This window comes from Ascidiella aspersa, chromosome 5, assembly GCF_963924565.1.
Source record: "Ascidiella aspersa chromosome 5, kaAscAspe10.2, whole genome shotgun sequence".
Lineage (NCBI taxonomy): Eukaryota > Metazoa > Chordata > Ascidiacea > Phlebobranchia > Ascidiidae > Ascidiella > Ascidiella aspersa.
The window spans coordinates 6,968,441-6,981,843 of NC_139451.1; the positions used below are offsets into that span (position 1 = coordinate 6,968,441).

Genomic DNA, 13,403 nt, shown 5'->3' on the forward strand with positions numbered 1-13,403 from the left:
AATCCGGCCCGCCAAGTATTTGGCCATATCTGGCCCGCCGACCGGAGAAGTTTGCCCCTGACCTATATATAAACCCTTGAAAATGGCGTCACTAATTTCTTCCAACGCTTCGGGACGAGTTCTAACATATGCTTGTTTCTTATGCTTTGAGTTACCGTGATGTACATGTCCTGGATGTATTCCTCCTATATATTCTGCTATGAAAATAGACGGAAAATATTGATTTAAATATTTTCTCGAGCCAGGTTATTTTTCTTTTATATGAGATTATTTATCACTTGCTATTATGGCGTAATAACATTTAATCACTATTTTTTCATAATCGCTTGGTTGTGGCCGCAATTGGGTATATGTTCCTTTTCTCGGGTTTCTTATACATAACTGCTCCTTATTCTCGATTAATTTGCTCTCCATTTTGAACACTGTTCTTCTAGCCTATGCTAGGCAGCTCTAACTCCCACAATCGTTATTAAAGTTTCTCTTGAATCCTGAGTTGATTCTATTAACACATTCATGGCTTTTGGGAGGCCATTAGGAATTTTTTCCAGAGGCATGTTGCAAGCAAATTTACGACTTGGCTCGGTGACATGAATGAGGACATCTCATTTTTGCTGTTTTTCAGACACAATTTAAAAAAAAGTCGAACTGGAAATTAGAATTTGAATCTCTTCTGGTTTGGGGGACGACTGAACACTTTTTCCCGTATGAGAGCAATAAAATGATTTTAGGAGTCCAAATACCAGCTTTCGATTTAAAATGCAAAACTGTTTTATCCTGTAAACCAGGGGTTCCCAATCTTTTTTGCTGCTCGTACCCCCGAAAAATTCTGGATTTTTTTGTCGATATATATTGCTAAATTACGCGGCATTTCGCACAAAATCGAAAAAATAAATTAAACGTGAATTATTTTGTTTGCCACAACAGTGAGATATTTGTTGCTGTTTCATTGATAAAATTCGCTCAAACGAAAATTAAGATATGATATCTGAGAGGTTTTTCATGTCTATACTTGTTAAGCAAATTGTTTGTATTTCTTGCGTCAAATACTGTCTTATAGAGGTGGATAGAGTATACAGTTTGTAGCAAGACTACATTGAATGCACCCCCTCCAATCTTCCAAATCTTGGGACAATGAGGTTTCTTATTACTAAATAACAACAATTATTTGTACGTAATGGCCTAATATCATTTACAATTCCAAAATATAACTTTACTGTAAAATATGTTTGAAAAGCTGCTCTGTCACTAAACCACACTTTGAAGAAACACTAAATGTGTTCGCAAAAAACAGCAACAATTATTGAATTTTTAGTATTGTTGGTATTAGCGACGAAATGTACTTTTTATGTTGTTAATAGTATATTACATTTCATAAAAGTTTATACTGGATACGAAGCCGTTTTCATTTAGTAAATCGGGGTAACGATTCTTGTAATTTCACAAAAGTTGGGTAACAAAATATATGTTTGTGTATAAATAATAGAATATGTTTCCAGCAAGATTTTAGATACTTCTGATTACTCCTAAAGCATTGTAATTTTGTCAGTCATAAAGAGTAAACAGGTGACTCTATATCAAAAAAACATTTTTTTTGCATTCACACAAGTTTTAACCGATCAGAAAATAATAAAATTCACCTTATAACATAACGCAATAAATTCGATAAAGTTGTTTGCCTTCGGATAATTTTTTTCCTGAAAACCTTCACCTCTTGTTCTATGTCACAAACTAGGGCTGCGGAGTCGGACTCGGGACTCGAGTAAGACCGCGTAAAGTGCCCATGCGCAGTATCAAATTTTTTTAACTGTTAGGCGGCAAAAAAAAAGTTGTAAAAGTGTAATAGCAAATGTGAAATATTTTTAAACCATGTAATGCGGGTGGATCAATTATGACACCAATATGAGTGAATTGCAGAAAATCCACCTTAATTTAGTTGCGTAAAAAATACAGGCTGTAGAGAGACGGAGCTGGACTCCGACTCCGACTCCTCATCCCTGCCACAAACTGCCCGAATAATATAAAGATGGCTTGCATTCCTACAATATTTATTTTACCAACGAAACGAGGTGTGAAAAGTAAAATTGTAAGGAAATACTGTAGGCAGGCTGAAGAAGCCTAGGCCCTCGAAATTCGGTTTCGAAGTTGACAAAGCTTGACAAGTTTAATAAACCCTACCTAAAGTATATATGTTTAAGAGTAGAAATTTCTATACACAACTGGTTTCAACCACGTTGTAAACCAGGGTCGGCAACCATATTCATCCGGCTCGCCGCCTCTTTGACAAACACCACAAGTCCATTTCACATACGTTTTGACTATTTTTACTACTTAATTGCGAAATTTTTCACGCTTTCTACGTCCGCTTTGTTTAGCTGCGTTTTCAACTAGATCAGCGCTTTGCGCCGTGGAAGGCTGCCCAGTGCGACGCGAAAAATCGGAAAACGTATTAAAAAATATTAGACATATATTTTTTAACATTTAAAAGAAATCAAACAAACACAGCTAGATTAACTTTAAATGTCATCGCGTTCCCTCAAAGTAGTTTTATTACACTTTTGATTAGTAGTGAACTCAAATTTTAAACTAAACAAACAACGCTTTTTGTTGCGCAAAATGTAGTTAAACACGTTTGGGCCGCCGCCTGATTCACAGTTGTTCTAACATTTCAAAAACACAATTCTTAGTTAACATTTTGTGCGGCCCGCAGTGACCTTTCTGAGTTTGGTTTTGGCCCGCGACTAGAAAAAGGTTGTGTAAACACTCATTATTACGTCGTTTGCATCTTAATAAGGGGGCGCAGTGCTAGGTCGTTTTCATAGGGTTTGCAAAAAAAAATTGAACTTTCTGCAAAGGAATTATTTAAAATAAATTCCTTTGTCCCTCTATGCTCGCGACGCACTTGAAGCCAATTTAAGAATAGGAGCTAATGTGTAGTGACATTGCACAAATGTTCCTCTTCCTTGCTAATATCTGAAAGCAACTAAGGCAATTTCATTTCTACGTGAGACAAACACTAAAACCAAAGGGCTTACCGGTACAGAAGAGCAAAAAATAAACACTGCCTTTTCTAATGTGGAAGCAATATTAAGACTGTTTCTAAGATGATTAATGGACACTAACTGCTCAGGAGAGATATTTTTCTCAAGGCTCTAAAGCATCAAAAATATACTTGAGATCGACAAACGTAAACAGATAATTTTGATGAACTTTTGTATTATTTTGCTTTGATGAAAGCTAAAAAAAATTGTAGCCTAGTCTTACTCTATTCAAAGAGATTATAACCATGAGGACAAACTGTGACGGCGTAGCCCATTGTTCTACTTTCGACAGAGTTCCGTTCTAGTGCATAATAGTAAAACGTAAACAACTGGGCTTGACTTGTATGTTGGTGAGCTAAAATTTTGGAGCAACCGGCTTATATATATTAACGTTCGAGATTTCTGACAGGTCAAAAGTTATGTTTGAATTAGGTGTAAAACTTTCATTGCCGAGTTTCGTGTAAACACACTTAAAAAGCCTGTAGGGCATACAATATCAGTTGACCATAAGTACTATATAATATGGTTAACACACTCGTTGGCGCGCCAACGTCGTCCAGTTAATGACTGGGAAGCGCACAACGCGTTGCTGTAGAGTAGACCAGTGGTTCCAAACCGGGGTGCCGGAGAGGAATTTACATTTCTTATTATTACTAGTAAGCCTTTTGGTACAACTTTTTGTGTTTGTTTAAAGTTATTTTTATTGCCCCAGTTTCGTTTATTTTAGCATTACAGTAAAAAACAGTAGGGATCTTGTAATATATTCAATTATTCTTTATTTTTGGTGTTAAGGAATATTACCATTACACATTTTGGTACTGGATATAGGGTTCGGTGAACACAAACTTAGTGTGTAATATTGTTCATTTGAAAAAGGGAAGCACCAGATTATGCAGCTTTGTAATCTGTTGAAATTAAATGTAACAATAACCTTTATTCTTTTACTACCAGTTATCCAATCAAGTTTAAACTGAATAAAGATATATATTTAAGCTGTTTACAAGATGTCACCTACTTCTATACATGGGCTTTGATATTCATTCAACTACATCCTCCAGCAGTTAAGCTCCAAACTTTTGTTATCAGCTATTAGGGAGAAAAGAGATGAGAAGCACTCAAGGTAAAAAATACTTTTCGCAAACTTACATTGAAAATGACAAAAAATATCTATTTCAAACAGGGCTGCGGAGTCGGTTAAAAATAACCGGAGTCCCGAGTCTGGCCCTGACTAAACAGCCTGTTTAACAATGGATATTCAGCTATATACTTAAATATTTCACCACATGCTATATTCCACCTTTACAATTTCCAGTTGGCGATCATATCAGTTTACTGCGCATGTCAGACGGGTAGTTTTACATGGTCTTACTCGAGTCCCGAGCCTGACTCCAGCAAAACAAACCGACTCCTCGAGGCAGACTCCGCAGTCCTGATTTCAAACCTGTACAATATGCTACCTAGTTCTGTGTGGATTTTTTTTATTTACTCTAAATTAAGCCACTATACTTTTACAGTCTATAATTTATTTCATGAAATTTATTCAGAATAAGTAATAACTCAACAACTCTTTTGACGACAAAGTAAAAATTTATAAATATTTTATTCATCTAAAACAAAACATATACTATGTAATATACAACACACTTGGAAATATAAATATAATAAATCAGTGCAAAGATAGATAATTTAATAAAATTATAAAAAACATTTGTAATATATTGGTTGATAAATTATGTTCTTACAGACGCTGTTGACCAGGTACTACACAAAAGAGTACAATACTGAAATGGCCTCTGGAATCTGGTGTCAATAAAGAACTTTATTCATTCCTTAAATTGATTGATTCCTGCCATGTTTAACCAAATAAATTTTAAATAAACATTATTTTGTTTTGCTTGCCTGAGTTTGCATATTAGGTATACCAAGAAGTAGAAAATAATGACACTTTTAACAAGAATTGATTACTTAAGACAGGGTGGTCCAAAACCCAGGCCCGACATCATTGTTTGTGGCCCGCGAAGCACTGTTGAATTATTGTAATGCGTACAGGGTTTATTTTAAATAAATATAAGTGACCAACAATTAGTGAGCATACTGCAATGGTTTGGTTAGGGTGTTACATTTTTCCGATTACACTATTAAATAAACTAGTTTACTATAACTTATTTTTTGTAAGTGTCAGACAGGTTTGAAAGTCGCAGTGCGTCCTATATGGAACTTTCTAAAATGGCTGTTTTGCAATGCAAGTTATATTTGTGTTCACTTATAAATGCAGTCTTTTCGCACCATTCTGCCAGTCTGATTATTAGCGCTCGATTTTATTTGTGCACAATTTGGTGATAGCAGAAAGTTTGTGCAGTTTATATATCTTTCGACAGTTACTTTTTGACAATGCTTTGTGCCGTCATCTGTAAACCCCTTCATGCTCCGACCTAACGAAAATTGTTTATCCGCTCCTGGCATGCATGTAGCCTCCTGCTTTGTGGCCCGTAAAGAATATGTAAGAAATATTGTGCAACCTTGGACCACCCTGACTTAAGAAATCAAAATCAAAAGCCCAAAACAAGTGCCAGTAGGAGTTTGTGTAAAGCAGTGTCATATGTTATCCACAAGAGAAAGTTTCACATTAATTAATAGGCTTCTTGCAGCACAACAAATGGTAAAATGGTGGAAAATTTGAAGGAATTTATTGTGTTTTACTCTTTAAATAATCTGCTCATTCTGTGACCAGAACTTTTTAAGTGGAGGTTCCCAATCAGTTTTCTAACCTGTACAAACAAAACATTGGTAAAAGTACTCGGAAGTTTTGTATAACTAGACCAGGGCTTTCCAAACTGGGGGTTGCTCATGGAGTTAAATGAAGAAAGTGTTGAAGGAGTCGTCGCCGCCTCCGATGGTCTTGTCGCTGGGCATCTGGCCGTCGGGCTGGATGCCATGCTCCAAGCAGTAGCTCCCAGCAGGCGTTACCGATCTGGACTCCGGCCTGGCCGACGTGGATTGAAGTGCTAAATTTGTCAAATTGTTATATTTTTGTTTGGTATGTTAATGGCAAATTATATAATGCACATTACTTCAATAAATACATGCCAAAGCAGACATCAAGAAATGATATGTTTTAAAATGTTAAACCTAGTGGGTCAAAAAGTTTAATACAATAAAAACAGTCACAGACTGAAAAGTTTGGGTAGCCCTAAACTAGATAGGCCTAAACTTTACCCATGGACAAATGGCAGTTTGAAGTTTTGTTTATAAGTAAAATAAATACTCTATAATGGTTTGCATTACACTATGATCTCATTGTCACAATAATCTTACCAGAGATTTGTTGTATCTTTGAGGAATAGTCTGACTATAGTGTACTGCTGATATGTCTTTAAGCAATGTCCAACATAATCCCAGAATGGCTGAATCACAGTTATAGACGAATATGTGTTCTTATTATAGTTTAACTAGTAAATACGAGCAAGTTCTATAAAAATAAACCAAGTGGAGAAGTTTAACATTATAATAACATACTCCAATACTGAGCAATCAAATATAATATAATTTGAAAAATTATTAACTGAATTCAGTGACATTTGGTAACTACTGATTTCAAATGTAACTACCTTTTTTAAACAACCTACAAATGCTAATTGCTTGCTTCACTCGCACAAACAGCACACCACCAATAATATTTGCTAGTTAAATATTACACACAGCAAACTGAGGTGCAAAAACTTTTTGTTTGAACGATGTTTTCAAAGAATTTGGTATTAATTTTCAGTTTATGGTATCAATTTCAATGTGTCTTAGAACACTGGCATACTAAAGAAAAATTACTGGAAAGTATTCTTTAGGATAAGGATATATTTGCGTAAAGAACATTTCCTAAATGAGCAATGGCTGTTACCATTTACCAAGCACAGCAAATTTTTTTATTTAAATTAAATTGGTATACAACCAAATATTACTCCAGCTTACTTTATGTAAGAAAAGCTAAAATTACCACCAAGGGGCAGACAAAATTTGCACTTCAAAAAATTGTTTGCAAGCTGCATAGCACTACTGCGCCCCACCGCTAAATTTGGGATCTTAAACAGTAGTATAGAAATAGATACATTTGTATTCCAATAGTAATGTAAGGCAGTGGTTCGCAAACTTTTTTTGCGACGCCCTCAAAAAAGAATTTTGATTTGCGGCACACTTATCAAATTTGGAATTCTACAATTTTTAGTAAAATTTATACACTAAAGCCAATTCATTTATGGGTTTGGTTTACCAAAAGTTTCTTTTTCTGTAATACGCTCTGTAGTGTGTACAGTGTACAATGCAAAATACCTATATCATTTACATTAAGAAGCTAACAATTAACACCGCCATACAGTTAAGTTTAATGAGTTCGGCACCTTGAAATTAACAACAAACTAAGTGATATTAATTTAATTTATACGCCAATTCCTCACATAAATCTTAACGTAGAAAGTAACGCAAAAAACGGTCATTAAATACCGCATACCGCAACGGGTTACGGTGCGGGTTTGAGTAGAGCATTATTATTAATAATAAAATAATGATGTGCGTTGCGTTATGCGGCATTTGTAGACCGTTTTTTGCGTTACTTTCTACGTACCAAATGGAAAGAGCCCCGAAATCAACGACATAGCTCAATCGCGTACATTTTAACAGTAACACGCCTTTCAAAAAAGTACAGTAGGGTCCTAAGAAAGTGTCACGCAACTTGTGATAACCTTGCCTGTCCTACCAAGTCAATTTTGTAAACAGAAAATGGTTTAAATTAGGACTAGGGGTCATTAAACAACAAATTACGGCAAAAGCGTACATTTTTATAACAGGCTTAAATGGGAAAGATGATGTTTTTCTTATTGTGAAGACCATGACGGCTGTCGAAAGTAGATGCTTAAAGGCAAAAGAAAAAAGGCAAAAGTGAGAGTTTGTCCTCATGGTTATAATCTCTTTGCTCTATTTGATGGCTGTCAGCCTGTAACTATTTTTTCTTATTGATCCTCATAAATAAACTTTACAAATATTGTAACGGTTGTTTGATCAAAGAAATTAAAATTAAAAGCAAAACTGCCTTAACTAAATGTGGAAAATGAAAAGAACGAAGAGTTTATTTAATGCACTCAGCAATGACATGTGATGTTGTTTAGAGAGAGAAATTCTGAGATCAAAAATAGGGAGGGGCCTCACTAGCCTAGGTCCTCTCAGCCCTGCCAAACCCAAACGCTAACTCTCAGAATTTTGTCCTGTGAAATTTGGTTATTGGCGTCTCCCAAGAAACGTAAATAAGATGTCAGAACAGTACTGGCAGATAACAGCAGGGCAACGAAGTCGGACTCAAGTAAAACTACCCGAGTCCGATGTGTGCGCATGCAAATTTAGAAAGTAATAAGGCAGCAAACTGTAAATGGTTAAGGTGGAATAGCTTATCGTGGCATATTTTCCATGTGAAATACAGGATGTTGGAGTCCGGAACCAGACTTGGGACTCGACGTTAGTTGAAGCCGGACTCAGGTTGTTTTAACCGACTCCGCAGCCCTGATGACTAGGGCAAAACCAAACATAGAAAAATGTTGGGCACGCGAGTTGTTGATATTTTGACATTATTCATAAACTGGCACACTGCATACGAAAGGTTTTGCTGGTGCTTGGTCGGGCGATGTTTTTTTTTCGTTTCAATCCACTGCTTTTTCTAACATTTTCTATTCTGTTCTCTAATTGATCTGTCAATTGCTTTGTGTTTAATATCTGCAACAAGGCGTCTGACCGCTTTCCTTCATTCTGTCCCAGGAAGAATTGAATGATGTTAATACTGCCAGTGACTCAATGCTCTGGGAAACTAGACAGTGTCGATGCATCAGACAAATTCAGACTTGAGGTTGAAGAACCTTCAAAGCAAAACATGAACAGCAATGGGGCATAAAAGCTTCGCATGCGAATGACTTAATGAGAAAAAAATAATTTTAGTTTAAAAATCAAGAACATCGTTTTTAATAGTACTTTCAGGCGTAACTAAAAAATATTATTTGATGCCAATCAATTCATCTTTTTACTCAGCGATACAAATTTTGTTTTCATGTTTTATATTTTGAGTTACAGTTAAAACACTGAACACAGTTTTGTCATATCTCTTCTTAAACTTGCAGATATTGCTTATTCAATTTTTTTAAAACACTTTCATAAAGTCTTTTACTATGTTTATAAATCACATTTAGTCAATTTACTCGGGGTTTTATTGAACTTATATAGCAAAGTGTCTTGACAATTTTTATTAATTGAGGATGCAAGTCTTTGTATTTTTTAGAGGCCTTGTAAATGCAGTAAAATCAAATTACCAAGGTAACCAACCACAGGGTGGACGACTTCCTGCGCTGAAGTTCACACCTCTTTTAACCAATGGCGAAGCTATAGCAGGGGCGGGCAACTTCTCCGGTCGGCGGGCCAGATTAAGTACTGTAAAAGCTTGCATGTTTTGTCGCATAATAGGCATTAAGTACAACTTTATAATCCGAAAATCGTTTTGTTTAGATGTTATGAGATAAATAATTACACGTTAGGCAAAAATTATTTCAAGTCTAAAAAATTTCTTTTTTGAGCTCAACGACATGTTATATATACGCGAGCTTCCAGAATTAACCACCCTGTCCAAGTTGGTCGCATTGGCTCAGCTTCGTTTTTGCATTATAGGCCTTTCTGACAAAATGTCTCTTGACAACATTTTCTAAAATAACCAGCGTTGTTTACTTCGGCAATTTATAGTGATTTGACTTTTTGAAATGACATCAACTAAGGATTTCAATAATTTTGCATAAACCCGAAAATATAGCTGATTTAAAACATGAAAAACGTGTTGTTGACGACGCCAAGACACCACTAATGCTGTTGTTTAAAATAATCATCAATATATTTATAGTAGGTCAAAATTTCATTTTTAGGTCAAAAAATAATCGCCCTACTGATGATGCTTTTATTAGCGAATTATATTTATCTCTTAACATCCCAACATTCTTTATTATCATTGATGTGCAACCGGCCGGAATCATTTGTTTTTCACCATTCAAATTTGGTTATTCAAAAGAAAATACTGATTCTTGCCGATTTGAGTGAAAAAGTACTTGGGCATTTAATCCTTATCAAATTCTCGACACTTAAACTTACGTTTCTAGGCAGCAAATCCATGGGAAAATATTTCTTGTCAATTCTAAATATAATTTCAACCCAAAAAAAGAGCCAAAGAATAAGTAACAATCTCTCTAAATTTACGTAGTAAGCAAGTTGTGGCACCAGAAACTGTCTGCAGGCCTCTCAAAATCTCGTCGCGGGCCGGGTCTTCAACCGCACGCTTTTTCTTATTGTGCGATCAAGGTAAGCTAAATACTTCTCGGTGTGCTGCTTAAGCACCGCCTCATGAAAAAGATACGGGATTCCGGAACTCGTGAGCCCGTAAAGCCTCTGCTGGGGCTTCAGCGGAGCCGCCGCACTCAGGGTTAGTCAGCGTACTCGCTAACCGGATATGCAGCCTGGGGACAACCTTGCCAGAACCAAATCTCAGACCCAGGTACTACTTATAAGTGCCAGCAATGCTAAGTGCGGGTAGCGACTCCCCGCGGACCTCCGTTCTTTCTGAAGCGTCCACCAGCCAGCGCTTTTGCTTCCCATCCTTTTTTGATATGGAAGCAGGCCGACTTTTGTTCGTTAATGCTTAACCCAGACAAACTAAGGTGCTTGGTTATCGCATCCAGATTGCTCTGAAGGCCGCCAGGCGAGCCCGCTACAACAACAAGGTCGTCCGCAATATTAGATCCACCTGGGCGATCCAAGTCGATAATATATTTGAACAGGATGCCCGACAGGGGGTTCGGTCTCCTTGCCAGACACCTCTCCGAGCTGGCACCGACACTTCGTTTCCTTTTCTGCCGGGCAGGGTCGTCTCGGCTGTTATGCGACTGATAGATATGTCTAAGCCGCTTGCTTTCAGCAATAATGCTTTTCAAAACCATGACATTTTCAAATGTACCATCTGTAGACGACACAAAGCCTCGATGGCTGGAATTCAACGGCAACACTTGCAATCGTGATCGGACGGAACTGCGCCGGGTCTTCGGCTTCATGAGTCTTAAGGGCTCTGCACACATACTGCGTTTCGCTTTAAGCGTCGCGTCAAGCAGTGCGTAACGACGCTTCAACCGTTCGGCTGCGTTTGGCGTGGCGCGTTTTACATAGCACACAAAACGCGTCAGGCGACGTTCCCGGTTTGTTGTCAGCAGACAGCGGCGTCAGTTCGCAAAAAACTGGCAAATTTATCAGTTAAATATTTTTTATTTTCTTACCATGGATGATGACGATGCGGATATGATTTGGCTGTTATTACAACAGCAGCAACTACTATTGGCTCTTGGCACTGTATTACACCTGAAAGGTAAGCCTGGATATAAATATGTTGTAGCCAGTCTGCATTCTGTTGTTTTTTTAATTGTGTTTCGACCTGATTTAGTATGTTTAAAACTTAGGTTTTCAAAATAAGGATTTCCCACCTTAGGTGTGCAAATAAAACATGGTTGCACACTTCAAAGTTTAGTGCTGCACACCCCAGGTTTCAGCATGTAGTGCCATGAAATGTAGATTGACCTGGTCCTGATATGCTCACCATTTATACTATTAACATTTTAATATGTTTGTCATTTAAGAAACCATTGGCATATTTTAACTCATCTAAACAGCTTTATTTTGCATCAGAGAATGGGTTCGTGGAATACTTTTGGAAAGAGAGAATCTGGGTGAATTTAATTTAGTCAAAAACATGCGGACGGACCCAGAAAGTTTTCACAAATATTTTCGAATGGATGCAGACATCTTGATGAGTTGTTGAAAAAAGTTGAACCAAACATTCATAAAAAAGATACATACACATTGGAGAAAGGCTATTTCACCAGCTGAAAGATTTGCAATTACATTAAGGTACATGTTTTATAGTGACTGTAATATTAGATTTTCTATATTTAATTAAAATGAGTAAATTTCTGTTTTGTTTATCTTTATAGATATTTAGCTTCTGGTGATTCACAAACAACTATTGCTCTAAGCTACAGGGTGGGTTATACTACAGTGGGCCAAATAATTATGGAAACATGTGAAGCCATTTGGAAAGTGTTGCAGCCAGAGTGCCTAAAACCTCCATCTTCTGAAACTGAATGGAAAAAAATTGCTCATGAATTTTATTGTCATACAAGCCCCTGGTAATGCAGGTTCTGAATTCTTTAATTATAAAGGTTCACATAGTATTGTTCTTATGGCAGTATGTGACGCTCAATATTGTTTTACCATGATTGACATAGGGGATTCAGGGCGTCACAGTGATGGCGGAGTCTTTGCTAACTCAGAGTTCGGTAAGGTTTATGGAAAATAATCTAAATATCCCCCCTGCAGAATGCTTGCCACACACTGACACCAGCATTTCCACTTAAAAAAAATTTAATGAGGCCATACCCTGGAAGGAGATTGTCAGAAGACAAAAATTTATTTAATTACAGGCTGTCTCGCGCAAGACGGGTCATTGAGAATACCTTTGGTATTCTAGCGAGCCGGTGGCGCATTTTTAGAAGACCAATAATTGCAGAACCAAATAAAGCTGTTTTAATTACAAAAGCAGCTTGCTGTTTACATAATTACCTCCAAATTAAAAACAAACTTCAGCTACCCCAGGAAAGAATGTATTGTTCACCATCTTATGTTGATAAAGAGGAGATAGACTGGGTAACATCACTATGGGAGAGTGGCGTGCAAACTTGCAACAGCATACCAATTTGCATTCGCTTGGACGCTGCGGCTCCAATATGTATTCAAAAGATGCTTATGTTATCCGTGAAAATTTTAAAGATTTTTTTATCTCAGACTTTGGAAAATTGTCATGGCAAAATGCAGTGGTTAACCGTTTGTAATGTTCTTACCTAATTACTTATGGTATTTCTCTTTTCCTTCACTTCATACTAGCAGAGCAGTATTTCACTTTTTGTGTATTGAAAAAAGAACAACTTGAAAATGAATGGAATGAAAAATAAAATAAAAAACTATAAAAAACAGTTTGATTGTTAGCTTGAAATCACTTGAGGCTCTTCACTTGTAGATTGAGAACATAAAAATTGTAAAATACTAGTCGTGGACTCATTTGCTTTGGCAAGACTCATGCTTCGTAGTTTAAATGCGACAAGCTTTCCAAAGCTATCAAATTCATCTTCATTCGACGGCCGTTTTGACTGTATTGTAGCCATAGTTTTCATGTTTTCTTTGAAAATGCCACAGATGGTTTCCTGAAATAACCAAGCATTAAACATCTTTCCTGAATCAATAACTTAAAATTGAATG

The 13,403-nt window shown here is 36.7% G+C and overlaps 1 long non-coding RNA gene across 1 annotated transcript; it reads left to right on the forward strand.

The window, feature by feature from the left end:
* Nucleotides 1-3,994: 3,994 nt before the first annotated feature.
* Nucleotides 3,995-4,922, forward strand: LOC146141660 (uncharacterized). Its single transcript, XR_014498712.1, has 2 exons — nt 3,995-4,158; nt 4,783-4,922. It is a non-coding gene; the product is annotated as an uncharacterized LOC146141660 (long non-coding RNA).
* The last annotated feature ends 8,481 nt before the right edge of the window (nt 4,923-13,403 follow it).